The 26,686-nt window shown below is 40.5% G+C and overlaps 1 long non-coding RNA gene across 2 annotated transcripts in view; it reads left to right on the forward strand.

Annotated features, from left to right (window-relative positions):
• LOC138750213 (uncharacterized) overlaps positions 1-26,686 on the forward strand; it is a 68,528-nt gene that overhangs the window by 13,056 nt on the left and 28,786 nt on the right. Inside the window, exons 1-2 of one of the 2 annotated variants that reach the window (XR_011349165.1) lie at positions 2,384-2,506; positions 4,595-4,755. This is a non-coding gene — a long non-coding RNA (uncharacterized lncRNA). Of the gene's footprint in view, positions 1-2,383; positions 2,507-4,594; positions 4,756-26,686 lie in introns of those variants that run through there. The other variant, XR_011349166.1, reaches the window with a different exon arrangement.

Here is a 26,686-nt window from a genome sequence, read left to right on the forward strand (position 1 = left end):
GGATGATCCCTGGACAACAGAGGCAGAGGTTGAGTTTGCAATGCCAAAGACGCTTTAGTCAATGCAGCAATGCTTCCCCCATCCTAACCCCAACACTTCCTTGACATTTAGTCCTGATGCCTCGAGTACGGCCCTGGGTGTGGTTCTTGAGTAGTACGTCGATGGCCATTGCCAACTCCTCGTGTTCTTTTCCTGACATCTTTGGCCATTGGAGATGAAATATCGTGCATTATATCAAGCCACATGGCACTTCTGATTAGTTTTGGAGGGTCGGCATTTCACTCTGTTCACAGAGTGAACAGGAATACAGTACGGCCATTACTAACCTGGACATACAGCAGGGGGCGACACAGCTGGGTGGCCAACCTTACTTTGTGACATGTCTTTGGGCTACACTCGACCAGTGATTCCACCATCTTTGAGTCAACGTCTTTTTGACCAGATACACAGCTTGTCTCATCCATCCATCAGAACATCTTTCAAGCTCATGTCAAATAAATATGTATGGCACGGTCTGAAAAAAGGTGTCACACAATGGGTCTGCACATGTATCTCCTGCCAGACTGCCAAAATTCAGCGGCACACTAAGGAACCTCTTCAACCTTTCCTGGCGGTACGCAGGCGGTTGGAACATGTGCATGTGCACCTGCTTGGACCATTGCCAGTATCTCACAACATGAGAAACATTCTAACAGTCGTAGAACGTTTCGCACGCTGGCCAGTGGCCGTCCCTTTGACATCCAGTGACACTGAGACAAAGGCCAGAGCATTCATCGTCAATTGGATGGCTAGATTTGGTTTCCCGACCCACATTTCTTCAGATCGCGGAACACAATTCACCCACGGTCCAACGGCTTTGTGGAATGTTTCCACCGGCAACTGAAGTCCGCACTTAAGGCCCAACTCACCGGTCTCAATTAGGTTGATGAGTTGCCTTGGGTTCCATTGGGAGTGCGCACGGCTCCAAAAGGAAGATAGGTCTGCATTGTCCGAAGAGATGGTTTATGGTACGGTCCTTACAGTTTCATTGGACTTTCACAACCAACTCTGATCTGAACATCCTTCAGCAGATCCGACATGGTGTCGCGATCAGCAAACCTTTTCCTAACCACTGGCTTGGATCCCCTAAACAGAATGTTCCCCCACCACTCCTGGATACTGATTTTGTTTTTATCCCAGGAGTCCCGTTACAATGACCGTATGAGGGCCCTTTCCACGTGGTGAAGATAGATGGGTTCTTTATACTTTGGACATTGGTGGGAATTCACAGCTGTTTAGTGTGGACAGACTCAAGCCTGCTTCACCTCTTCAGTGCCCCCAGCCCAGACGGCGAGGGGGTCCACCTAAGGTGCATGCAGCTGGTGGTTTAGTTTCTGGCGACGGTTCTGGGTGAGGATGGGGGGTTGGTGTAGCAGCTGTCTACTAGTGGGCCGAGTGGGCAAGGTTCTTTGGTGGGTGCGTGAAATCATAAGGCAGAGAGCTGGGTACACATCCATTTAATTGACAAACCTCGTGGTGCTGCGTGCCAAAGAATGGAATGCTGATCTGTGGATTCTCCTGCCGGAAGGCGCAGAACATTCACAGGGTCCCGTGGATCGGCAGCAAACTCATAATGATGTCCCACCTTGACCCATGGAGCCCGGGACAAGCTGTAAATAAAAGAAGCCTGCAAAGTCTGTATAAAGCAGTCTTGTGTTGACTAATCTGGTGTATGTGTGTTCCTTTAGTAGCTCTATCAAAGTAGCTGCTACATATATAAATATTTTGGATGATTATCCCACTTACAAGATACCCGTCTCACACCCTGTGGGAAGAAGCTATTCCCCAGCCTGGCAGTCCTGATTTTGATGATGGACATGGTTAAAGATGCTGTGCACTGCATGGTCATGGTCTTTGCACAATTCCGTGAGCCCTATTTGAACAACACTCCCACTAATGTCATCGTCAGAAGAAAAGGATACCCCAGTAATCCTCAGAACTCTTTGCATCATTCCTGTCTGATGCTTTACAGCTACTGGACCATCCAATGATGCAGCCAGACAGGAGACTCAACTGTGCTCCTGTAAAATCTCAAGATGAGAGCTGTTGGCCTAGACTTCCTCAGTCTCCTTGGGAAGTGTAGGCACTTCCTGACAAATAAGGAGGTGTGATTGTTTTGTGTATTAATACATGTGCTGTATGGATGGGAATTTTACGTGATTGTATTGTCTATTCTTGCTCTTTAACAATCTTTAGTGGATAGAAGTAGTCATTGTACTTTAGGATGTACAATCATGTACAGATTATCTTTAAATAGCCATTTGTCCCAGATGTCTATTCAGTCCAAGAATACTTTCAATCACAGGCAGATTTTAATCAATAACCCCATTCATTCTGCAATAACTGCCGCTTAATTTTGCCAGTTGATCAATGGCAAGCTATATGGGGAAAACACCATGTCGACTCTTCTACCTTAAAGGAGTGATTATATTCAAATGGGCAGTGGAAACAATGAAATCAGTCAGAGGTGAGTCGCTGCTTAAAATTAGAAACATTCGTGTTCATGCTATAGAGTTTAAGGCTGCCCAGGAGGAATATAATGTGTTTTCTTTAAGATTTTTTACCCTCACCCTGGCGAAGGATGGGGCCAACAGACATGTTGCTGGAAGGGTTTGAGAATTGATATGGTAGGTCACAGGAATCTCAAGTTTAGATCCACAGAGCGCATGTGTTCAGCAAAATGGCCTCCCAGTCTGTATTTGGTCTTGCTGATATCGAGGTCAACTGAGTCAACCAAATGTAGGAGATTAAGTTGGATGGGGTGCATGTGAAACACTGCCTCAACTGGAAGGTCTGATTGTGGCCTTGGATGGAGGTGAGAGGATAGGAAGGGACAAGTTTGGCAATTTCTGCGGTTTCAATGGGAAGTGCATCAGGTGGTGGTGGGTGGAGAGGAAAGTGCCGTCGAGGGAGTCACAGAAAGATGTGCCCCTGTGAAAAGAGGATCTGAGTGGAGCAGGTTAGAGGATGGTGCTGAAGTTGGAAGTGTTCAAGGTTAACGTGTCAGATGTGGCAGCTGATGGGTGGTAAGTGAGAAACCTGAGGGATTCTGTCCTTGTTTGGCTGGAGAGGAGGTGGGGTAAGGGCAGAAAGAGAATTGGAGGTACGGGTGCAGATTTTATCAAAGACAGTATGGGGGAAACTGCATTTATTGAAGAAATAAGACATTTTGGGTGTCCTGGAATAGAAGACCTCATCTTGGGACTGTTACAGGCCCAGAGGACCCCAAAACCTAGCAGCAATAGGAAATCACCAAGACAAAGCGATACTTTAACAAATGTTGTTTTTAATTGTCCAGGCCTTCCAGCATTTGAAATGCCTCTGAGGTCCCCCTTATCCTTCTGTACTCCAACTAGTACAGTCAAAGAGTCGACAATTGGTCCTCATACACTCACCCTTTCATTCCTGATATCATTCCAATAAATCATCTCTGACCTTCTCCAACACCAACACATCTTTTCTCAAATACAGCACCCAAAACTCTAATTCTGATTGAATGGAAGGGGAATTCTCCAACGACACAAACACAACAGTTAAATGATATTATGTTTTGTTGATATTTACAAAAAATTATTGAAGAGTCAATTAATAATTTGTAAAAGATGCCGGGTCCTTTTTTGGACTATTATCATAACCGGAAGCTTGGTGCTGTGTTACGAGACCAGAGGATCCTAAAACTAACCAGCAATAGATATTCACCAAGACAAATGGTTACTGAAACAAAAATTGATTTTAATTATCTTTAAACGTGAACACGGATTTACATTTTAACTTATCATTGTTTTACTACTTTAACTTAATTTACTTAACTTACCCCACTTCTAATTCTAAGTGCACGTGTGTTTAAGTTCAGAAAAGTTCTTTGGTTCATAGTCCAATCTCACTTCTCATTCCTCCAAGTCCACTTGTTGCAGGCCTTTCTTATACTGTGGACAGAATTGAACATGTATATAGTTTACCAGGCTTTGGTGCTCGAAAGGTAAATGATTACCACTCAGGAAGGTTCTTGTTGGTTTTCGGAGAGAGGTGTGTTGTTCAGGGAAGTATTACGGTGTTTTTGACTCAACGTACCTGCATCTGAATTCCATTATCTCTTCAAAAAAGTTCTGATAGCTTTAGCATGGAGCAGACCTGAACCAGGACTTTGCAGGTAGTTAAGGGAGTGTGTGGGCAGAGTTTGTTCTGGACCAACAATCTCACCAAATGACACTGCTTGAAATCAAGATTCAAACCATTTTGAGGAATACAACAAGAATTGTTCAACAAGAGCCTGGTGTTCCCTGAGGTGTTTTCTTTCAATACTTGAAATGATTTTTTTTTTAAAAACCCCGATAATATTCCTGATACAGATCTTTGTATTTAACTTGCAGGTTGCTATCTGTTGTTAACTTGGAGGCCTTTAATGGGGTGACTGAGTGGAATCTTTGCTTGAACCAAGCAGTTCTCTTGCAATTTTCCAGCTGTAGAATGTGTTGCAGTTGCTTGCAAGTTTAGCAAGTGGGATTATGATGTGAAATTGCAAGTCACAGCGTCATTTTTGTTTTTGAAAATGCAGATGTGAAAATTTCCTTAAGTTTACAGAGGAGACGTTGGGTCAAGCTGAGAAGACAGAGTTGGATGCCCATTTGGCGAATCGGCTGGGCAAAGCAGAAAGCACAAAACGAGGGACTGAAAAAATAATGAAGCAGACTGAAGTGACATTGAACCCAAACCCAGGTAAAGAATTTAATTTTGTGCTGTGTACTTAAGAGATCAAATGATTTGGGCTTTTAGTGGTGACCTATTTAAATGAAAAAACTCTGATTAGAATTGAAGTTTATGGAATGTTTGGAAGTTACCACAAAAAAATGGAGCATATAAATTAGATGTTGTAATTAAGATAAATGAACAATACAATGAGCCTGGTGTCACAGTATCTGACACAGTTTATTGTACATTACTGTTAAACATTCTCCTCAATGTGAACCTGGTGTCACAGTATCTGCTATAGTTTATCGTTAATCTCGCTAAACATTCTCCCAACTGTGAACCTGGTGTCACAATATCTGACACAGTTTATCGTACATTACTGTTAAACCTTTTCACTGCTGTGAAGCCAATGTCACAGTAACGATCTCAGTCGTCCATACATCAGCATTAAACCTCTCTCCACTCTGAATCTGGTGTCACTTTGCCTGCCACTTTTTATTTTACATCACCGTTAAACCTTATTCAAATTGTGAACCTGGTGTCACAGTATCTGCTACAGTTTATTGCACATTACTGTTAAGCATTCTCCCCAATGTGAACCTGGTATCACAGTATCTGCTACAGTTTATTGTACATCATGTTAAACATTCTCCCCACTGTGAACCTGGTGTCACAGTATCTGACAGAGTTTTTTTTTTGAATTTTTTATTTTTCACACTATAAACCACATTGATCAAGATACATACATTTTCCTTTTCAAATATATACAGTGTCGTTTTCTCCCCCTCCTCCCTCTTTCCATCCCACCCTCCCTACCTCCCCTCCCATTCATTTAAAGTTCAGAATCTAAGATACATTAAACCCGTCAAACAATGTTGTCACTCAATAAAAATAAACAAGAAATTCCACTCAGTCAATTCTTTTCATTCTCTTCTCCTTCTGTCTCCTGTATGTTTTCTCTATTATGTTTCATGTATAGCTCCCATATTTGTTCAAATATTGTAATATTATTTCTTAAATTATATGTTATTTTTTCTAATGGAATACATTTATTAATTTCTATATACCATTGTTGTATTCTCAAGTTATCTTCTAATTTCCAGGCTGACATAATACATTTTTTTGCTACAGCTAGGGCTATCCTAACAAATCTTTTTTGTGCACCATCCAAATCAAGTCCAAATTCTTTGTTTTTTTATGTTACTTAGGAGGAAGATCTCTGGGTTTTTTGGTATATTGCTTTTTGTGATTTTATTTAATATCTGGTTTAGATCTTCCCAAAATGTTTTAACTTTTTCACATGTCCAGATTGCATGAATTGTTTTTCCCATTTCCTTTTTACAGCGAAAATATCTGTCAGATACTGTTGGGTCCCCTTTATTTAATTTTTGAGGTGTAATGTATAGCCTGTGTATCCAGTTATATTGTATCATACGTAACCTCGTATTTATTGTATTTCTCATAATTCCTAAGCATAACTTCTCCCATGTTTCCTTCTTTATCTTTATGTTTAGATCTTGTTCCCATTTTTGTTTAGTTTTACCATTTGTTTCCTCATTCTCCTTTTCTTGTAATTTAATATACATGTTTGTTATAATTTTTTTGATTATCATTGTGTCTGTAATCACATATTCAAAATTACTTCCCTCTGGTAACTTCAGACTGCTTCCCAATTTGTCCTTCAAGTAGGATTTCAGTTGGTAGTGTGCCAACACTGTATCGTGAGTTATATTATATTTATCCTTCATTTGTTCAAAGGATAATAATTTATTTCCTGAAAAGCAATTTTCTATTCTTTTGATCCCTTTTTTCTCCCATTCTCTAAAGGAAAGGTTATCTATTGTAAAAGGGATTAGCTGATTTTGCGTCAGTATTAGTTTTGGTAGTTGGTAATTTGTTTTATTCCTTTCTACGTGAATCTTCTTCCAAATATTGAGTAGATGATGTAATACTGGAGAATTCCTAAGTTGTACCAATTTTTATTCCCATTTATATAATATATGTTCGGGTATCTTCTCCCCTATTTTATCTAGTTCTAATCTAGTCCAATCTGGCTTTTACCTTGTTTGATAAAAATCTGATAGGTATCTTAATTGTGTGGCTCTATAATAATTTTTAAAGTTTGGCAGTTGTAAGCCTCCTTGTTTATACCATTCTGTTAATTTATCTAGTGCTATCCTCGGTTTCCCCCCTTTCCATAAAAATTTCCTTATTATTTTCTTTAACTCCTTGAAGAATTTCTCCATCAAGTGTATTGGCAATGCCTGAAATAGGTATTGTACCCTTGGGAAAATGTTCATTTTAATACAGTTTATCCTTCCAATTAGTGTTAGTGGCAAGTCTTTCCAATGCTCTGAGTTGTCCTGTAATTTTTTCATTAGTGGATAATAATTGAGTTTATATAGATGGCCGAGGTTTTTATTTATTTGTATACCTAGGTATCGTATTGCTTGCTTTTGCCATCTGAATGGTGATTCTTTCTTAAAGTTTGAGAAATCCACATTATTCATTGGCATTGCTTCACTTTTATTTGCGTTAATCTTGTATCCCGACACTTCTCCATATTCTTTCAATTTCTTCTGTAATTCTTTTATTGATATTTCTGGTTCTGTTATGTATACTATAACGTCATCTGCAAATAAACTGATTTTATATTCCTTGTCTTTTATTTTTATCCCTTTTATTTTATTTTCTGTTCTTATCAATTCTGCTAGTGGTTCTATAGCTAATGCGAACAATAAGGGTGATAGTGGGCATCCCTGCCTTGTTGATCTGCTTAAGTAAAATTGCTTTGATATATATCCATTTACTGTCACTTTCGCCAATGGTCCTTTATATAATGCTTTTCCGCGAAGCCAAGCCAAAGAGAATCCAATTAATATATTTCTCTGGTAAACTGAATTTTTGTAATATTTTGAATAAATAATTTTATTCTACTCTGTCAAAGGCCTTCTCTGCGTCTAAAGCAACCGCTACTGTTGGAGTTTTATTTCTTTCGACTGCATGAATTAAGTTAATAAATTTACAAATATTGTCTGTTGTTCGTCTTTTTTTAATAGATCCAGTTTGGTCTAGATTTACTATTTTTGGTACATAGTCGGCTAATATGTTTGCTAATAGTTTAGCTATTATCTTATAATCTGTGTTAAGTAAAGATATTGGTCTATATGACGCTGGTGCGAGTGGATCTTTCCCTGTCTTTGGTATTACTGTAATTATAGCAGTTTTGCATGAATCTGGTAAGCTTTGTTTTTTATCAATTTGGTTGATTACTTCCAGGAGGGGAGGAATTAATAAATCTTTAAATGTTTTTTAGAATTCTATTGGGAATCCATCCTCTCCTGGTGTTTTATTATTTGGTAGTTTTTTTATTATCTCTTGTATTTCTACTATTTCAAATGGTTCTGTTAATTTACTTTGTTCCTCTATTTGTAATTTCGGTAGTTCAATTTTAGTTAAAAATTCATCTATTTTGTCTTCTTTCCCTTCGTGTTCAGTTTGGTATAATTGTTCGTAGAATTCTCTGAAGTTTTCATTAATCTCTGTTGGATTATATGTGATTTGTTTGTCTTTTTTCCTTGATGCCAATACCATTCTCTTAGCTTGTTCTGTCTTAAGCTGCCATGCTAGAATTTTGTGCGTTTTTTCCCCTAGTTCATAATATTTCTGTTTGGTCTTCATTATGTTCTTCTCCACCTTATATGTTTGTAGTGTTTCATATTTTATTTTTTTTATCTGCCAATTCTTTTCTTTTAGTTGTGTCTTCCTTCATTGCTAAATCTTTTTCTATATTTACTATTTCCCTTTCCAACTGCTCTGTTTCCTGATTGTAGTCCTTCTTCATCTTGGTTACATAACTTATTATTTGCCCTCTGATGAACGATTTCTTTGTGTCCCATAGTATAAACTTTTCTTTCACTGATTCCGTATTTATTCCAAAGTACATTTTAATTTGTCTTTCAATGAATTCTCTAAAATCCTGCCTTTTAAGTAGCATGGAGTTTAATCTCCATCTATACATTCTTGCAGGGATGTCATCTAACTCTATTGTCAATATCAGGGGTAGTGGTCCGATAATATTCTAGCTTTATATTCTGTTTTTCTAACTCTGTCTTGCATGTGAACTGATAACAGGAATAGGTCTATTCTTGAGTATGTTTTATGTCTACCCGAATAATATGAATATTCCTTTTCCTTTGGGTGTTGTTTCCTCCATATATCCAAAAGTTGCATTTCTTGCATCGATTTAATTATAAATTTGGTTACTTTGTTCTTTCTGTTAATTTTTTTCCCAGTTTTATCCATGTTTGAATCCAAATTAAGGTTGAAATCCCCTTCTAATAGTATGTTCCCTTGCGTGTCTGCTATCTTCAAAAAAATATCTTGCATAAATCTTTGATCTTCTTCGTTAGGTGAATATACATTGAGTAAATTCCAAAACTCCGAATATATCCGACATTTTATCATTACATATCTCCCTGCTGGATCTATTTTTTCCTCTTCTATTTTAATTGGTACATTTTTACTGATTAATATAGCTACTCCTCTAGCTTTTGAATTATATGACATTGCTGTTACATGTCCTACCCAATCTCTCTTTAATTTCTTGTGCTCCATTTCAGTTAAGTGTGTTTCTTGCACGAATGCTATATCAATTTTTTCTTTTTTCAGTAAATTTAGCAGTTTCTTCCTTTTGATTTGGTTATGTTTTCCGTTAATATTTAAAGTCATATAGTTCAACATAGCCATTTCATACTTTGTTTATCTTCCCTTTCCGTTTCCTCATCATCACCTTTCCTTCTTATCCATTTCTGCTTTCTTTTTTTGAACACTTTATAAGACAACATTTCTAAAACATCAAACATTTCCCTTATTCTCCTATCTAAAATTTCTTCAACCCCACTATCCCCTCCCCTTCTTGAGTTGCCCTTTATCCCTTGTCGGGCAACCACATCTCCCCTCTCCATTTGGATTTGCGAATTCAATCGCAAGCGTCAACTGATTTCGCAGTGACCGCATCTCCTCCCCACCCAGCCCCCCCCAGAAAAGACTTCAATTTTCATTTACAGCAAAGGTCACTCTTTTAATTCCCTCTTTACTTCCTCTCTTCCCTTTCTTTCCCTTATTAATTCTTATCTATACTCTATATATTTTCTTTTAAATACACATACACTCATGTACACACACACTCACACACACATATATTTATATATACATATATATATATATATATATTACCCACATACACGCATACATATAGTTTGTGGTCATTTTTGCTCTCGTTACATGTCTTCATCTCTCTGTCTATTTTGTAGTTGTTCTGCAAATTTTTGTGCTTCCTCCGGATCCGAGAATACTCTGTTTTGCTGCCCTGGAATAACTATTTTAAGTACCGCTGGGTACTTTAGCATAAATTTATATCCTTTTTTCCATAGGATCGCTTTTGCTGTATTAAACTCCTTTCTCTTCTTCAGGAGTTCAAAACTTATGTCAGGATAGAAAAAAAAAATTGACATTTGTATTCCAATGGCTTTTTGTCTTCTCTTATTTTCTTCATTGGTTTCTCCAATATATTTTCTCTTGTATATCTTAGGAATTTTAATAAAATGGATCTTGGTTTTTGTTGTGGCTGTCGTTTAGGGGCTAATGTTCTATGTGCCCTTTCTATTTCCATTTCTTCCTGTAATTCTGGTCTTCCTAGGACCCTGGGGATCCAATCTTTTATAAATTCTCTCATATTCTTGCCTTCTTCATCTTCCTTAAGGCCCACTATCTTTATATTATTTCTTCTATTATAATTTTCCATTATATCTATCTTCTGAGCTAACAGCTCTTGTGTCTCTTTAACTTTTTTATTAGATTCTTCTAATTTCTTTTTTAAGTCCTCTACTTCCATTTCTATGGCTGTTTCTCATTCTTCCACCTTGTCCACTCTTTTTCCTATATCTGACATGACCATCTCTAATCTATTCATTTTTTCTTCTGTACTTTTAATTCTTCTTTTTATTTCACTAAATTCTTGTAATTGCCATTCTTTTACTGATTCCATATATTCTTTAAAAAAATATATATCCATTGTCTTGCCTTTCCCTTCTTCTTCCATTTCTCTATGTTCTTCTTCTTCTTCTTCCTCTGGGTTGGTCATCTGTTGTTCCCTTGTTTTCTTTTTACTCTCTTCTTTCTTGTTGTCATTGTTTTCTGTGTTCTCTTCCTGTTGCTGTGTTGCAGCTGTCATTCTCAGCTGTGGAGATTGACTCCTCAGCTGGTCCCCCCTCCCGTCAGTGTTTTTTTTGACTTGCGCACTTTTGCTTGGCTCCGCGAGCCATTTTTGTACTCCCGAGCTTGGGACTTCGACTGACCTGAGAGAGTGGGCTTCTCTCTCCACAGCGGGCTTCCTTGGACAGGTGAGGCCTTCACCTTCTTCTTCCAATGTCTTTTCTTCTTCTCTTCTTCCCGTTGCTTTTGACTTTTCTCTCTTCGCTGCCATTTTCTTCACACCTTTACTTTCACTTTATTTTAATTTTCGTGTTTGTGCCTTTGTGTTTTCTGGTTTTTTTTAAACTTTTCCGGAGAGGGCTGGAGTTCCCCGACTGGCCACTACACCATCACGTGACTCCTCCATCTGACACAGTTTATCGAACATTACTGTTGAACATTCTCCACAATGTGAACCTGGTGTCACAGTATCTGCTACAGTTTATTGTACATCATGTTAAACATTCTCCCTACTGTGAACCTCGTGTCACAGTATCTGACACAGTTTATCGTACATTACTGTTAAACATTCTCCCCACTATGAACCTGGTGTCACAGCATCTGACACAGTTTAATGTACATCTCGTTAAACATTCTCCCCACTGTGAACCTGGTGTCAAAGTATCTGCCACAGTTTATTGTACATCACGTTAAACATTCTCCCCACTGTGAACCTGGTGTCACAGTATCTGACACAGTTTATCGTACATTACTGTTAAACCTTCTCACTGCTGTGAAGCCAATGTCACAGTAATGATCTCAGTCGTCCATACATCAGCATTAAACCTCTCTCCACTGTGAATCTGGTGTCACTTTGCCTGCCACATTTTATTTTACATCACCGTTAAACCTTATTCCCATTGTGAACCTGGTGTCACAGTATCTGCCACAGTTTATTTTACATCACCGTTAAATCTTATTCAAATTGTGAACCTGGTGTCAGAGTATCTGACACAGTTTATCGGACATTACTGTTAAACATTCTCCCCAATGTGAACCTGGTGTCACAGTATCTGCTACAGTTTATTGTACATCATGTTAAACATTCTCCCCACTGTGAACCTGGAGTCACAGTATCTGACACAGTTTATCGTACATTACTGTTAAACATTCTCCCCACTATGAACCTGGTGTCACAGCATCTGACACAGTTTATTGTACATTACTGTTAAACCTTCTGACGACTGTGAATCTTGTCTCACAGTTTCTGCCTCAGTCGAGTGTACATCACGTTAAACATTCTCCCCAATGTGAACCATTTGTTTCTGTTTCTGCCACAGTTTATCGTACATCACAGTTAAACCTTCTCCCGACTGTGAACTCGGTTTTACTTTATCTCCAACAGTTTACCGTATACCACCGTTAAACCTTCTCCCAATGTGAAAGTGGTTTTCACAGTATCTGACACAGTTTATAGAACATCACTGTTAAACCTTCTCATGACTGTGAATCCTGTCTCACAGTTTCTGCCTCAGTCAAGTGTATCAATTACCAAAACTAATTGATGCAAAATAAGTTACTCCCTTTTACAATAGATAACCTTTCCTTTAGAGAATGGGAAAAAAAAGGGATTAAAAGAATAGAAAATTGTTTTTCAGGAAGTAGATTCTTATCCTTTGAACAAATGAGAGATAAGTACAATATAACTGGAGATACAGCGCTGGCATATTACCAATTGAGATCCTACTTGAAGGATAAATTAGGAAGCAGTTTGAGTTTGCCAGAGGGAAGTAACCTTGAATATGTGATTACAGATACAATGTTAATCAAAAGATTTATAACAAATATGTATATTAAACTGCAAGAAAAGGAAAATGAGGAAACAAATGGTAAAACTAAACAAAAATGGGAACAAGATTTAAATATAAAGATAAAAAAGGAAACATGGGAGAAATTATGTTCTGGAACGATGAGAAATACAATAAATACGAGGCTACGTTTGATACAATATAACTGGTTACACAGACTATACATTATACCTCAAAAGTTAAATAAATGGGACCCAACAGTATCTGATAGATGTTTTCGATGTAAAAAAAAAATGGGAACAACAATTCATGCAAGCTGGACATGTGAGAAAGTAGAAAAAGTTTGGGAAGATCTCAATCAGATATTAAATAAAATAACAGAAAACAATATACCAAAGAATCCAGAGATCTTTCTCCTAAGTAACATAAAGAACAAAGAATTTGGAATTGATTTGGAGGATGCACAAAAAAGATTTGTTAAGATAGCTCTAGCCGTAGCAAAAAAATGTATTATGTCAACCTGGAAATTGGAAGATAATCTGAAAATACAACAATGGTATATAGAAATGAATAAATGTATTCCATTAGAAAAAATTACATATAGTTTAAGAAATAATATTGAAATATTCGAACAAATATGGGAGCATTACATTAAATACAATAGCGAAAACCTACCGGGGACAATCATTACCTAAGTTGATGGAAGGAGAAGGAAAGAAAAGAATGGACTCAGTAGAATTTCTGGTGTATTTTTGTTGAATGACATTGTCTGACTGGTTTAATGTAACCTAGATTGTACACCTTAAATGGATGGGAGGGGGGGTGGGGGGATGGGTTGGGAGGAGGGAGGGGGGGGGAAGAAAATGTCACTGTGTATGTGTGAAAAGGAAAAAGTGTGTATCATGGCTAATGTGATTTATGGTGTGAAAAATAAAAAATTTAAAAAAAAATTTAAAAAAACATTAAACTTTCTCTTCCCTGTGAACCTGGTGTTACTTTCTTTCTTTGGCTTGGCTTCGCAGATGAAGATTTATGGAGGGGTAAATGTCCACGTCAGCTGCAAGCTCGTTGGTGATTGACAAGTCCGATGCGGTACAGGCAGGCATGGTTGCAGCGGTTGCAAGGGAAAATTGGTTGGTTGGGGTTGGGTGTTGGGTTTTTCCTCCTTTGTTTTTTGTCAGTGAGGTGGACTCTGCGGTCTTCTTCAAAGGAGGTTGCTGCCCGCCGAACTGTGAGGCACCAAGATGCACGGTTTGAGGCGATATCAGCCCACTGGCGGTGGTCAATGTCGCAGGCACCAAGAGATTTCTTTAGGCAGTCCTTGTACCTTTTCTTTGGTGCACCTCTGTCACGGTGGCCAGTGGAGAGCTCGCCATATAACACGATCTTGGGAAGGCGATGGTCCTCCATTCTGGAGACGTGACCCACCCAGTGCAGTTGGGTCTTCAGCAGCGTGGATTCGATGCTTGCAGACTCTGCCAGCTCGAGTAATTCGATATTGGTGATGAAGTCACTCCAATGAATGTTGAGGATGGAGCGGAGACAGCACTGATGGAAGCGTTCTAGGAGCTGTGGGTGATGCCGGTGTAGTACCCATGAATTGGAGCCGAACAGGAGCATGTGTATGACAACGGCTCTGTACACACTGATCTTTGTGTGCTTCTTCAGATGGTTGTTTTTCCAGACTCTTTTGTGTGGTCTTCCAAAGGTGCTATTTGCCTTGGCAAGTCTGTTGTCTATCTCGTTGTCGATCCTTGCATCAGATGAAATGGTGCAGCCGAGGTAGGTAAACTGGTTGAACGTTTTGAGTTCTGTGTGCCCGATGGAGATGTGGGGGGGGTGGGGGGCTGATAGCCATGGTGGGGATCTGGCTGATGGAGGACCTCAGTTTTCTTCAGGCTGACTTCCAGGCCAAACATTTTGGCAGTTTCCGCAAAACAGGACGTCAAGCGCTGAAGAGCTGGCTCTGAATGGGCAACTAAAGCAGCATTATCTGCAAAGAGTAGTTCACGGACAAGTTGCTTTTGTGTCTTGGTGTGCGCTTTCAGGCGCCTCAGATTGAAGAGACTGCCATCCGTGCGGTACCGGATGTAAACAGCGTCTTCATTGTTGAAGTCTTTCATGGCTTCTTTCAGCATCATGCTGAAGAAGATAGTAAAGATGATTTAACGATGATGTACGGTAAATTGAGATAGATACTGTGACATCTGGTGCACAGTGGGGAATAAGGTTTAATAGTGATGTACGGTAGACTGAGGCAGATACTGTGACACTGTGACACTGGTGTTACAGTACCTACCTAAGTCAACTGTTCATCACCGTTAAACATTCTCCCCACTGTGAACCTGGTGTCACAGTATTTGACACAGTTTATCGTATATTACTGTTAAACATTCTCACCAATGTGAACCTGGTGTCACAGTATCTGACACAGTTTATCGTACATTAAGTTAAATCTTCTCCCCCCTGTGAACCCGGTGTCACAGTACCTACCATAGTTCATTGAACCTCACTATTAAACTGTCTCACTAATGTGTACCCGGTTTCACAGTATCCATCACAGTCCACCGTACATCGCCGTTAAACCTTCTCACAACTGTGAACTCATTGTCACAATATCTGCCATATCTACCATACATTAAGTTAAACGTTCTCCCCAATGTGAACCATTTGTCACTGCTTCTGCCATAGTTTATCGTACATCACAGTTAAACCTTTTCACTGCTGTGAACCCATTGTCTCAGTATCTATCTCATTATCATTAAACCTTCTCCCGACTGTGAACTTGCTGTCACTTTATCTGACACAGTTTATCGTACATTAGTGTTAAACCTTCTCACTGCTGTTAACCCAGTGTCACAGTGTTTGTGACAGTTTTTCGTACATCTCTGTGAAACATTCTCCCCACTGTGAAGCTGGGGTCAGTTTACCTGCCTCAGACTGCCAGATACAGCACCAATTGCTCTCAGCCAAAGGTGCTGTAGTTGAGTCCGTGTGGCCAGAGGTGTCTGCTCAAGAAGGCCAGGGGCTGCCATTGCCCTTCAATGAATTGCTCCATTGCGCCCCCTACTGCTGTGCTGGAAGCACCTACTGTGAGAGTGGTGGGTGTCTCTGGCCTGGTGTCTACCAGAAGGATTGTGTTGTCCAGTGCATCTTTGGCCCTCTGGAACACCTCCAAATCCTCATTGTCCCAGGTAATGTCTTTACCTTTCTCCGCATGATGTGGGCCACTACTGGTATGAATTGGTTATAAAAATTAATTGTACTGGTGAATTTATGGTGTGTTTGGGTAAGCACTGAACAGCCTCTACCTTTTCAAGCAGGGGCTTAGTTCCGTGCCGGTTGATTTGATGCCCCAGGAAATCAAACATTTCCAGACTGAACTGGCACTAAGTAAGGTTTATAGTAAGTCCAAATTCCTGCAGCCGGGCGCACAGTTGCCTTAGGTGGTCTCTGTTTAGCTTCATTGCCACCAGCTTGATATCTTGTGGTTACTGCTACCCTCTGCTGTTGGAGAATATATTTATTGGTCAATGTGACTAAGAGCCCCTTAAATGCCCTTAATGTTTTGGCCTTCACTCCTGGCAAGGCATTCCTGGCACCCACAACTCTGTGTAAAAACAAGTACCTCTCATATTGCCCTAATCCTTCCTCCCTTTGCTTTTGTCAGATGCCTTCTAGTGTTTGCAACTCCCATTTGGGTTTCAGGCAGACCGAAGGACATCTTTCACTGAGTTTCTGGCCTTCCAGCAGTTCTGGATGTCTGTGTCTGGATGCTCTGCTCCGTGGACCACCCCGCAGTATCCCATCAAGTCCTGGAGTCTCTGTGTCAGCAATGCTCTGCTGACCACTGCCTGACAGCCTTGTGGTCAAAAGTATTTGTCTATGAAACCATTCCCAGGAAGGTAATGGGGCAAAGTCCTGCTGACTGGGTCATTGAGAGGCACCACAGCCAGACCAATCTTTTGCAATACCTGAGCCAGGTAGAATCTCAGCACATAGCGCCATTTGGTGCCCTTGCACTTTGGTTTCACGCACAGCCACACACAATGATGGCCATGCTGGTTACACCCTTGCCCCCAGTGATTGACCACGTACGTGGTCCTTCTCCAGACTCTATCCATTTTGGACCCCCGCATGAATAGGGAAACTGTTTTGGGAATTGCCAGGGTGGAGGTGTGGGGATGGGCCACACCTGCCCCACGTGCAGCAGTACTGAGAGTTCCTTGCACCTTTCAACTGATGATCAGGTTTTATCCGATTGACCCCTGATTGCATCTCTGAGTTTCTCCCCAGGACTCCTGCTCTCACTTGTCCTTCAACAAGCTGTGTGACTAAAGCCTGGACCTGTCCCCACCTCATTACCCTTGGCCCTGTGGGTGAGTGGGTGGGACATGACAGGGGGGTTGTAGGTGGTGGAAATGGGGTAAGAAAGTTTGGGTGAGAGCCGGGAAAGAGAGCGATGATCATCTGGCCAGGGAGAAGCATTGGGGACAGAGTCACTGGGCAGGGGTCAGAGCCTCAGGGAAACAAGGGCACTGGAATTTGAAGCAATCACAGCTCATGGAAAGTAGGAGGAAGAACCCTGGGAACCATTGAGAATGGCGAGGTTAGCGTCGCGGTTAGAACAACGCTGTTAAGGGGCCAGCGAGCCGGGTTCAAATTTGACACTGTCAGTGGGGAGTTGTGCGTTTTTCCCATGTCTGCGTGGGTTTCCACTAGTTGCTCCTGGTCCTTCCACCATTTAAAACGTACCGGGGGTTGTAGGTCATTGGTGTAATTGAGTGGTTGTGGCTCATAGGCTGAAAGGGCCTGTTCCCGGGCTGCATGTGTCAATCTAAAATCTCCATCTAAAATGATAGTCCAGCCTGTCATGAATTTTTTAAAGATTCAACTCAAATGACTGGTCCAAATAGACAACTCTGAAATAGTCCTTTCGCTCCTTCTTTTCTGCTGGCCAAGCTGCTTGCAAACAAACCATATCCCTCTCAACCTTTTCATTCCACGGACCCATTCAACTGACATTACATTGTCAACCTGTGGGCCCGTGGGAATAAGTTATTTCCCTGCCTAGCAACCTGATTATGTTCCTCCATAATGGTGAAGTTTTGGAAGTCTGGTTGGCGCATGCGCTGTGGATTTGTTACTTGGAGTTGGGTTCGCGCATGTGCGGCTGATACTGTAAGGTAAAACATCATGAGATGGGAATGTGTAAGGAGTTACCCTGCCCTGTACAGGGCTGTAACAAGATGTAAATGCATCCTTGTACTTACAAGATAAGAGAGACATTGATGGATTGAGAGGCAGGAAGCTAGCAGGGAAAGGATAGCAACAGTTTTAGTCATTGGACAAGTAATGATATGATGATGTTCTAAGCACATATCCAAGGGTATAAAAAATCACCATTTTGCTGATAACGGCAGAATGCATTCTCCGACTAACATGTTTAGTCGCAAGTGTTACAATCCGGTAATAAAGAACAAAGAACCCTGATTTCGACTCAGCCTGGTGTTTGTCTCACTCATTCATGAACAAAGCAGACCTAACAATACGCACGTGCCGACTGAGGGCCACTCAGCAAAGTCCTTGTGGAAGCTCCAACTAACAAGTCGCGCATGCGCACTGAAATTAAGGTGGCTGCCCCCAGCCGATGGACCCTGAGAAACGGAGTCACAAAATCAATCTGCACATTTTGTCTCTGTTCTCGTTTGATTTTAAAAATAGTCTCTAAGACTTCAGGGCTCCTCGCACAGGGGCAAATCTCCGACTTGCGTCCATTGTGGGACCTTTCGGGTTTCATTACGTTCGCAAGTCGGGGAGGACCTGTCGGGGGTCATTGGGTCGCTTAGGAAGGGATGGAAAACAAATCTGAAGGAGTTTAGAAATAGTTATTATTTTAATTGCAGGAGTTTAGAAACAGTTATTATTTTAATGTTAGGAGTTCTGAAACAGTTATAGAAGGTAGAAAGAAAAAGCAAGAAAAAAGCTAAAATGTTCTTTGTGTAAAATGGCGCATGAAAAACAGCAGAACAGAGTAAACAAAATAACAGAGGAATTTAAGAAATATGCACGTACACACACAAAGAGCTTGTTTATTAGGGGGTGGGGAAAAGGAGGTGTGAGTACGGGATAGGAGAAAGTTGGAGTCAGTCAAGAGTCAGGCGAATAGGGAAAAGTGCCAAACCAATCCAAGAAGGATAAATGTAGGAAAAATGTAAGGGGAGGTGAATTGAAAAATGTATAAAAACAAAGAAGCTTCCCGCCCTCGGTGTACTTTCCTGAGGTAGGGGGAGAGTATCCAACCTTGCAATGTTGTAAATGTAAATAAATGTTCTTTGTTCTCAACTTTTGTCTCGAGTAGATTTTGTGAACGTGAAGCCACTTCTCACAAATCCATTTTTCTGTGCTTCCCAATGCTTATAGAATGTGTCTGATTCCATCCGTTTTTCCTGTTGTAGCATCACATTCTTCATCAAGTTAGATGTTATTTTTTAAAGTTGTGTCACTTGAACAATAATGCTCCAATCCTTCTGATCTTGACGTACCATGTGTTTAAAATGCAATGTTTCTCAGTTACTTGTCCGAATGCCTTAAAAATATAGGGACTTTGGTGTTAATAATACAGAGTAAAGATTTCACTAATCCTTTTGAATTTATGATCTCTTGGATTTCTCGTCATGTTTTCTATTTAGGTTGGTGTATCTTGCAGACCTGTTTGGTTGCAGCAAGTAAGAAGTTATCGCCTTGTAGCATCCGCTGTGGCAGCGCTACCACATACTGATTTAAATTCCCCACGTGTGCTTGCTGGCCCACCCACTTCTGGTGACGTACTCCCCGACTTCCAGCTTTACGTCATTGTGTCGTGGCGTCACTTTCCAGCTGGCTGCCGCTATGCGGAAGTGTAGGGTTCCTCAGCCCATACATGGTGCTAGGAGTGGGCTCCTTCTCGGCAGTGAAGGGGAGTTCGTGCCATCTTGGACTATCCAAGTGTTGCAGCGATTTGGCCTCTTTTTGCTCACCTGGTCTCTTGGCGCACCATAATCTCAGCGTTTATAAGGGGGAAATTCTTTCAATGTTTCATTCACTTTTATTACAGAATTCTTCCTAGATTATCTGTGTAACATTCAATGTTATGGGTTTTCATGAACAGGGATCTTGATTTTACTCATAACTTGGTGAGCAAATGGATGGGACATTTTTTGCTCATGCCCCATGGGAATCGAAATAAAAATGAAGTGACAAAAGTAGGAAGGTTTGTTGACCCTTGTTTTTAAGCAGGATGTCAGGATGATTTTCATCTTGCTTGCTGAATTAAAATGTGATTTGTCAGTTCTTAATGGCAACTGCCATATTGGCATTGCAAGGAGAGATGGGAAATGGGTCAGGTCCTTGGTGGTCCCAGTAATGCAACGTAGAAAGATGTCGTGGGGCTGAATGTGGTTTAGGGAGGGAGAGGGTATTAATTTTTAGGAAATGTATGTGACCAGCCACCTATCAATATCTCCCTCAAATAGAAACTGCTGCTGGTCGAAGCCATTTCCTATTTTGAACAGGCCCAATGTCTATATCCAAGCACATATTGTTACGAGCCCATAGGATCCCAAAACCCAGCAGCAAGAGACATTCACCAAGACAAGTGGTTTTTAAAACAGAAGTTATTTTTAATCAAATTTAAACATGAAATTAGAATGAAACTTTAAATTAACTCTATTCTTAACTAATCCAAATGAACCCCCTTCTAATTCATATTTGTAATGTGTTTAAATTTAAGAAAAGTTATTTGGTTCACAGTTCAATCTCACTTCTCCTGCTTCCAAGTTCTCTGGATGTAGGCAATTCTTCTGCTGTTCACAGAATTGAATGTTTCTAAATTTCACCAGGTTTTGGTTCTCGAAAGGTAAATGCTTCCCACTCAGGAAGGTTCTTGTAGGATTTGGAGAGAGTTATTTGTTATTCCAGGATTTCCACAACTGAGGTACCTTCATTAGTCACCTCAATGTCTGGCTGACGAAACTTGCCCCGTCAGGATTTTCCAGATGGTAACTTCTTTCTACAAGGTACAACAGAGTTCCATTCCTCTTATTCCAAACAACAGGAGTTCTTTCTTCTGCTTAACCTAGTGTTAGATAAACAAAACCTAGGAGTGAATTTCCTGTAAGCAGCCTGCAGAAATGTACTTGTAGCCATCCTGGCTCCATTTCCAAACAATGGTCATTCATTTTATGACATCAGTTTGACTAACACCAACTTGAGAATGAGAATAACATCCTCCAGAGATCTTCAATATTTCTTCAGTCTTTCAAATAAGATGTTTTATAATGTATGTGTGTGTATGTATGTAACCTACTCTAAATCTTACCAAAATCCCAAATAATACCAAATTCTCCAAATATATTTATCCATTACAATATCACGTAAGGTGCATTTAAGAGACTCTAAGACAGGCATACATAGGTGAAAGAAAAACAGGGTTGTAGCGGACGCCCCTCCACCGTCAGTTCACAGACTTACCTGACACTTCGTGGGCTAACAGTGCTAGGCACCAAAGTACAGTGAGTGGATCAGATGAAGCCCCTGCCTAAAGGCACGGGGCACTAAAGGCTCGTAGCTTTAACCTGCTGGTCCTCTGGACCGGATGGAGTTCACTAATGTTCTCATTTTCAGGCAGGGAATAAAAGGTCTGTGTATGTCTGCAATAAACCAGTCTTGAGTTGATAACCTTTGTATGTGTTTGCCTTTATTTAGTAGCATCTACCGCAGTAGCTGCTACATGGTATTATTTTTTTGTTAGAAATATCAAGATCAACACAACATCGTGGGCCAAAGGGCTGTAGTATTCTGTGCTGTAGTATTCTGTTATTTCTCTTATTGCTTGACTTTGAATATCTGTTGTAAGCTCTGTGAGACTTCAATAATGTAGCAAATGTGCACAGCAACATTGCAGTCAGGAGTTTGTTTCTCCTGGTTGACTTGAGCTTTTCCAATTTTTACACAATGCTTTATAGTTCTGGTCAGTAAGAAAAGAAATATTGTGCATGTTGAAGATGTCATTATGTCTGAAAGTAACACTGGAACAGAGTCATTAACACCCTGTAGTGGGTGGTGCAGTTTCCTGATGGGCACAAGTTATCCCTCAGTGGCGACAGTGATGTGAAAATGTTTGTAAATTATTTTGTATATGATTTATACATGGAAAAATTAGCTGTTGTTTGTTCCATTTTCAGGTAGGTGTAGTTGCAAAGTGGGTAAGGATAGAAAATTGTAGGGGATCAACAACTGAGGCTTGCATTTGATGGTGTGAAAGTAGAAATGGAAACTCAGAATAAGGCTAATCTGATTAGGCAAGACACTGGCTCTTATACTTCCACCAGAAGTGAATCTAGAATTGAATTTTGAGTCATTTACGGTGGGTAACTTCAAAGTCTGTTAATTGTAAGACTAAATTAAGAGCCCTTTTTCCCCTGGCTGTGCTGAAACATTGTTTTGTTTATTAACTAAATCTTTCTGAGAGGGAGAATAGACTGAAGCTGCTTTCCTACTCGTTGATGATGAATCTTGCAGTAGGATCTTTCAACTAATTACAGACTCCTAATTCCTCCCTGTCCTCGGGCATTTTCTCCTGCAATCTGCATCAGTCACCACCATCCAGGGATTCTCATGCAGGGTAAAGTGTCACAATCACCTCCTCCAACCCTGTCCGTGCCCTCTGTGGCAGGAAACCCAATGCAGAGTAAATGACAGATTGGCTGAACACCTGTACTTTGATCACAATGGCCATCTTGGCTCATGGTCTCAAGCTGTTTTTAGTTCTATTCCATTCCCACACTGACCTTTGTCTTCTGCCTCCTCCATTGTCAGGGTGAGGTCAAATCCAGAGGAACCATCTCTTATTGCATTTGTGACTCGATAGTATGCATATGGAATTTTCCAAAATCATGTAACCTGCCCACCACCTCCCCACTCCCCAGGTTTCACTCTCTCTCCTGCTGATTCACCCAGTTCCCCTCGTATTCTCCCTTCCAAACCAGATGACTGATAAATGTGGGCAGAGAAATCGCAGATGAAGTTTAATCTGGACAAGTGTCTTGCTCTTCGAGAGGACTTGTCATACTGTTGCAAAGAGGGATCTTGGGGTACAAGCGTGAGCTCCTTGAAAGTGGCAACACAAGTGTAGGGTGTTAAAGAAATTATTCTTCATTGAGCAGGGCATGAAGTATAAATGTGATTAAGCCACATTGTGAGTGTTTCCTGCAATTCTACTTACTGCATGACAAAAGGAATTTATCTGGGAGTTGCTTGGGATAGCGCATTGGGTCTGAGGAGAGGTTGGACAAATTTGGATAGTTTTCTCTGGAGCATTGGAGGCTGAGAGATGACCTGGTTGAAATTTATCCAATTATTGTAGTCCTGGAGAAGATAGATTTCTTCTTTCCCCTGTCCCCATGGGAGATGTAAAAATACTACGATGCCTATATTGAACATGAGAGGGGAAAAGGAGACAAGTGAGGCAGGGTTTCGCACAGTGCAGTGGGGGTCTGGCCCACATGGCCAGGATAGTGGTGAAATCACCACGATTTAAGAGGCATTTGGTTGGGCACATGAACAAGAGGGAATGGGTGATGTGTTTGGACCAGGTGCTGACAGATGGGATAAATTTAAATGAGCATCATGGTCACCACAGACATTGTTCACCAAATGGCCTATTCCTGGGCTGCTCTGTTGGGTGATGATTCATCTCTTTTCAAGGATTGTTGCCGATGGGCAGTAAACTTATCACAGAGGTCTATCTCCAATGAATGTATTTAGAACATTTCCATGAGTTAATTCCCTGTAGAAACACGAGTTTATCATTCAAGCTGTGAAGCCACAGCAATAATGCAAAGTTTGAAGGCCATCATTACTGAATCCATTTTAATCAGCCTTCACCTTGTACAATGTTCAGTTGAGACAAGAAAATCAAAATGCAAATTTTAACCTCTAGGAAAGATGAGTAATCTTCTGTACCACAGAATTATTGCTGAAAAAATATTTGGAATATTTTGTGAATTCAACTTACAAAGAGGTGATGAAGAGGTGCCACAACGAGATTTTAAAAAATTAAATCCAGAACATTTATTTGAAGATGTTTACCACAATAAACATGTTCAGGTTCAATAATGATCAATTCTAGAATGGCATGTGGCTGTAATAAAAGGAATGCAGGATAGATATATTGCAAGGAAATATAAATTAATGATTTGGATTGTGGTTTAAATGGTTTTGTGGCGAAATTTGCAGAGGTTACCAAGATAGGGGACAGAGTAGGATGTGTAGAATCCGTAAAGTTGGAGATGGATGTAGACAGATTAGGAAACGGGGCAAAATGAAGGCAGATGAGATTTAACACCGAGAAATGTACAGTTGTACATTTTGGCAGTGGAAATAAACAGGAAGCATACTATTTGGATGGGAAGAAAATTCAGACCTTGGATGTGCAAAGGGACCTGGGTGTCCTTGTGCAAAAAAACCTAAAAGTTAATGACCAGGTGAAATTGGTCATGAAGAAAGCGAATGCTATGTTGGCATTCATTTCAAGAGGAATGGTGTACAAGAGTAAAGAGGTGTTGATGAGGCTGTATGGGCACTGGTGAGACCTCATTTCGAGTAGTGTGTGCAGTTTTGGGCCGCCTATCTGAGAAAGGATGTGATGTTGTTGAAGAGGGTGCAGAGGAGAATGACTAGGATGATTCCCAAAATGCAAAGGATAACGTACAAGGAGTGTTTGACAGCTCTAGGGTTGTATTCATTGGAGTACAGGAAATTAAAGAAGTAATGTCATGTAGACATTTTGTATATTGAAAGGTTTAGATAGGATGGATGTGGGTAAGATGGTTCCCTTGGTGGGTGAATTGAGGACAAGAAAATTAGAGGTTATCCTATAAAACAGAGATTAGGAAGAACTTGTTTCGCCAGAGGGTCGTGGATCTGTGGAACCGCTGCCACATACAGTAGTGGAAGCCAGATCACTGAGTATTAAATCAAGAAATAGTTTTGTGTCAGTTTACGGAGCAGATTCGATGGGCCTGGTGGCCTGGTTCTGTTCCTTTGTCTGTGATCTTGTTCTCATTTGGGAGAGATTATTGAAGGCAACTGAGAAAAATGGAACAATTCTAGGCAGTTGTTAGAATAGGTTCTTAGTTTGGCATCCCTATGTAAAACTCCAAAACTATGTCACTTTGGAGCGGTGCCTGTCCCTTCAACTCCTGAGGAACATAGATTTGCTAATATGTCATGTGTTCATTCAGCTACAAATGATTCTCTTATTCAAATATGCCCAGAGGTCACTCGCATTTCATTTCAGCTTCACATCGTTTTGGGTGGGTTTTCAGTTGTAAATGTGGCCAGTTCCACTTTGGGAGAGAATTTCTTGTCACATTTTTCAGTGATGTATTTGACAAAATGCCGTTGTGTGGACTGCAGCTCTTGAATGCAAGTGAGCTACATTTATTGTCCTTCCAATGCCATCTGCTGCCTGACAAGCCTTCAACCTGGCTCCTGCCCTTTCCAAGCCTTCCTCAAGTCTTTTCCTCGCCTCGTGTCCCCATCATAATGGTGTGCAGACATGCAATAAGCCACCATATAAAGGCAGGGTCTATGAGACGCAGGCTTGTAATACCCCGGATTATCTTAAAATCTCAAAATTGGAATGGCAAGAATTGTGCCTAGCCCACAGATCTGACAGCTGCTGGGCTTCACGATTGTATGTGGTTCTGAAAAAACTAGAGATTGGCGGCCTTGCAGAGATGATCGTCCCCTGAACAATTCCACCATGCCTGACTGATACAATATTCCAAATTTACAAGACTTCTCAGCAAACCTCCACGGCAAATCTGCATTTGCCAAAATAGATCTAGAATGTGCTTACTATTAGATTCCATTTGAGTCTTTGGATGTCACAAAGACAGCAGTGATGCTCCCGTTCGGTATGTTTGAGTTTCTGAGAAAACCATTCTGTCTATGGAATGCAGCTCAGAAATTCCAGTGGTTCATAGACCACGAACTCACTGTCCTTGGGTTTGTTTGGTGCTTGTGTTGATTGAGGAGATTCTGGTTGTAAGTGTGGATGAAACGGAGCACAAGAGCCACCTTATCTCATTGTTTCTAAGGCTTGAGGAATGTGGTACCGTGATCAATCCCAGGAAAGTGTTTCTGGTGTTTCTGATCTTGTATTTTTGGGAGCTAGAGTTATGCCACATGGTATTTTGCCTGATGAATGGAAAGTGCGTGAAATTTGAGAATTTCCTCCCTCTGTTACGTTTGGCCAGTTGTGATGGTTTTAAGGTATGAGGAATTTTTATTGCTGTTTCCTGGTCAATGCCACTGCACCTCTTGCTGAACGACTCAAAGGATCTGATGTCTGCTTCAAAAAGACATTATCTTTGGGAGACCATCCTGTTTATGCTTTCCATGATGTGAACACTGTTCTGAAAAATGTCACTAAGGTTGTACATCAAATGCCCAAGATCTTGCTCTCTTACCACAGATGCATCTGTCAGTGCTGTGGGAGCAGTGTTCGAACAGCGAGTCTGTGGGCAATTGGAACCTCCGGTGTTTTTTTTCAGCCAAGCGGTCACCGGCTCAGGCAAAGTGTTGTACATTTGGGCAAGAACTCTTAGCTATCTATCTCACAGTGAAACATTTCAATTTTTTTTTAAATTTATAGTTTTGTATTCAGTACAATATAATACCAGAATCGTATCCAAATAATACATTGATCAAAAGAGAATAACAAATAAATGGTTGTACTGTCCATAAAAGTGAGAAGAGAAGAAAAGTATAATGAAAAAAAAACAGATCTAGGTTCAAAGCACCTGTGATAACTATTCCCTCCCAAAAGGAAAGGCAGGACATTAAAAAAATATTAGAATTAAACCAACATGATAAGGTTCAACCATTAAGATTAATGAAAAGTGGTG

The sequence above is a fragment of the Narcine bancroftii genome, unplaced genomic scaffold, assembly GCF_036971445.1.
Source record: "Narcine bancroftii isolate sNarBan1 unplaced genomic scaffold, sNarBan1.hap1 Scaffold_106, whole genome shotgun sequence".
Classification (NCBI taxonomy): domain Eukaryota; kingdom Metazoa; phylum Chordata; class Chondrichthyes; order Torpediniformes; family Narcinidae; genus Narcine; species Narcine bancroftii.